Raw genomic sequence first — 4,590 nt, 5'->3', positions numbered from 1 at the left:
CAAATATATGTTATATACTGTACAACAAATATCAAAGTACTCCAAATATATTTCATATACTGTACATAAAATATCAAAGTGCACCAAATATATATTATATGCTGTACATAAATTATCATATTTCACGGAATATATACAATATACTGTACATAAAATATAAAATTTCACCAAATATATATTATATACCGTACATAAAATATTAATGTACAACAAATATACATTATATACTGAACATAAAATATCAAATTTCACCAAATATATATTATATAAGGACAGAAAATATCATACTTCACCAAATATATATCATATACTGCACATAAATTATCAAAGTACACCAAATGTATATTATATACTGTACATAAAATATCAAAGTACAGCAAATATATATTATATACTGTACATATTATATCAAAGAGCACCAAATATATATTATATACTGCACATAAAATATAAATGTACACCAAATATATATTATATACTGTACATAAAATATCAAATTTCAGCAAATATATATTATATACTGTGCATAAAATATCAAATTTCACCAAATATATGTTATATACTGTACAACAAATATCAAAGTACTCCAAATATATTTCATATACTGTACATAAAATATCAAAGGGCACCAAATATATATTATATACTGTACATAAATTATCATATTTCACGGAATATATACTATATACTGTACATAAAATATCAAATTTCACCAAATATATAATATATACTGTACATAAAATATCAAAGTACAACAAATATACATTATATACTGTACATAAAATATCAAATTTCACGAAATATATATTACATAAGCACAGAAAATATCATACTTCACCAAATATATATCATATACCGCACATAAATTATCAAAGCACACCAAATATATATTATATACTGTACATAAAATATCAAAGTACACCAAATATATATTATATACTGTACATAATATATCAAAGCGCACCAAATATATATTATATACTGTACATAACATATCAAAGTACAGCAAATATATATTATATACTGTACATATTATATCAAAGTGCACCAAACATATATTATATACTGTACATAAAATATAAATGTACACCAAATATATATTATATACTGTACATAAAATATCAAAGTACAACAAATATACATTATATACTGTACATAAAATATCAAATTTCACCAAATATATATTATATACTGTGCATAAAATATCGTATTTTACCAAATATATGTTATATAATGTACAGAAAATGTCAAATTACACGATATATATATTGTATACTGTACATAATATATCAAAGTACACCAAATATATATTACATACTGTACTTAAATATCAAATTTCAACAAATATATATAATATACTATGCATAAAATATGAAAGTACACCAAATATATATTATATACTGTACATAAAATTCCAAGTACACAAAATATATATTATATACCGTACATAAAATATCAAATTTCACCAAATATATGTTATATGCTGTACAACAAATATCAAAGTACTCCAAATATATTTCAAATACTGTACATAAAATATCAAAGTGCACCAAATATATATTATATACTGTACATAAATTATCATATTTCACGGAATATATAGATTATACTGTACATAAAATATCAAATTTCACCAAATATATATTATATACCATACATAAAATATCAATGTACAACAAATATACATTATATACTGTACATAAAATATCAAATTTCACGAAATATATATTATATAAGCAGAGAAAATATCATACTTCACCAAATATATATCATATACTGCACATAAATTATCAAAGCACACCAAATGTATATTATATACTGTACATAAAATATCAAAGTACAGCAAATATATATTATATACTGTACATATTATATCAAAGCGCACCAAATATATATTATATACTGCACATAAAAAATAAATGTACACCAAATATATATTATATACTGTACATAAAATATCAAATTTCACCAAATATATATTATATACTGTGCATAAAATATCAAATTTCACCAAATATATGTTATACACTGTACAACAATTATCAAAGTTCTCCAAATATATTTCATATACCGTACATAAAATATCAAAGGGCACCAAATATATATTATATACTGTACATAAATTATCATATTTCATGTAATATATACTACATACTGTACATAAAATATGAAATTTCACCAAATATATATTATATACTGTACATAAAATATCAAAGTACAACAAATATACATTGTATACTGTACATAAAATATCAAATTTCACGAAATATATATTATATAAGCACAGAAAATATCATACTTCACCAAATATATATCATATACTGCACATAAATTATCAAAGCACACCAAATGTATATTATATACTGTACATAAAATATCAAAGTACACCAAATATATATTATATACTGTTCATAATATATCAAAGCTCACCAAATATATATTATATACTGTACATAAAATATAAAAGTACACCAAATATATATTATATACTGTACATAAAATATCAAATTTCACCAAATATATATTATATACTGTGCATAAAATATCGTATTTTACCAAATATATGTTATATAATGTACAGAAAATGTCAAAGTACACGATATATATATTGTATACTGTACATAAAATATCAAAGTACTCCAAATATATATTACATACTGTACTTAAATATCAAATTTCAACAAATATATATTATATACTATGCATAAAATATGAAAGTACACCAACTATATATTATATACTGTACATAAAATTCCAAGTACACAAAATATATATTATATACCGTACATAAAATATCAAATTTCACCAAATATATGTTATATACTGTACAACAAATATCAAAGTACTCCAAATATATTTTATATACTGTACATAAAATATCAAAGTGCAGCAAATATATATTATATACTGTACATATATTATCATATTTCACGGAATATAAACTATATACTGTACATAAAATATCAAAGTACAACAAATATATATTATATACCGTACATAAAATATCAATATACAACAAATATACATTATATACTGTACATAAAATATCAAATTTCACGAAATATATATTATATAAGCACAGAAAATATCATACTTCACCAAATATATATCATATACTGCACATAAATTATCAAAGCACACCAAATGTATATTATATACTGTACATAAAATATCAAAGTACAGCAAATATATATTATATACTGTACATATTATATCAAAGCACACCAAATATATATTATATACTGCACATAAAATTAAAATGTACACTAAATATATATTATATACTGTACATAAAATACCAAATTTCACCAAATATATATTACATACTATGCATAAAATATCAAATTTCACCAAATATATGTTATACACTGTACAACAAATATCAAAGTTCTCCAAATATATTTCATATACTGTACATAAAATATCAAAGGGCACCAAATATATAATATACTGTACATAAATTATCATATTTCATGGAATATGTACTATATACTGTACATAAAATATCAAATTTCACCAAATATATATTATATACTGTACATAAAACATCAAAGTACAACAAATATACATTATATACTCTACATAAAATATCAAATTTCACGAAATATATATGATATAAGCACAGAAAATATCATACTTCACCAAATATATATCATATACTGCACATAAATTATCAAAGCACACCAAATGTATATTATATACTGTACATAAAATATCAAAGTACACCAAATATATATTATATACTGTACATATTATATCAAAGCACACCAAATATATATTATATACTGTACATAAATATAAATGTACACCTATTATATATTATATGCTGTACATAATATATCAAATTTCACCAAATATATGTTATATCCTGTGCATATAATATCAAATTTCACCAAATATATGTTATATACTGTACAACAAATATCAAAGTACTCCAAATATATTTCATATACTGTACATAAAATATCAAAGGGCACCAAATATATATTATATACTGTACATAAATTATCATATTTCACGGAAAATATACTATGTACTGTACGTAAAATATCAAATTTCACCAAATATATATTATATACTGTACATAAAATATCAAAGTACAACAAATATCCATTATATACTGTACATAAAATATCAAATTTTACAAAATATATATGATATAAGCACAGAAAATATCATACATCACCAAATATATATCATATACTGCACATAAATTATCAAAGCACACCAAATGTATATTATATACTGTACATAATATATCAAAGTACACCAAATATATATTATATACTGTGCATAATATATCAAAGCACACCAAATATATACTATATACTGTACATAAAATATAAAAGTCCACCAAATATATATTATATACTGTACATAAAATATCAAATTTCACCAAATATAAATTATATACTGTACATAAAATATCAAAGTACAACAAATATACATTAAATACTGTTCATAACACATCAAATTTCACGAAATATATATTATATAAGCACAGAAAATATCATACTTCACCAAATATATATCATATACTGCACAAAAATTATCAAAGCACGCCAAATGTACATTATATACTGTACATAA

The sequence above is a fragment of the Gorilla gorilla genome, chromosome Y, assembly GCF_029281585.2.
Source record: "Gorilla gorilla gorilla isolate KB3781 chromosome Y, NHGRI_mGorGor1-v2.1_pri, whole genome shotgun sequence".
Classification (NCBI taxonomy): domain Eukaryota; kingdom Metazoa; phylum Chordata; class Mammalia; order Primates; family Hominidae; genus Gorilla; species Gorilla gorilla.
Note: the sequence above shows the minus strand (reverse complement) of the source record.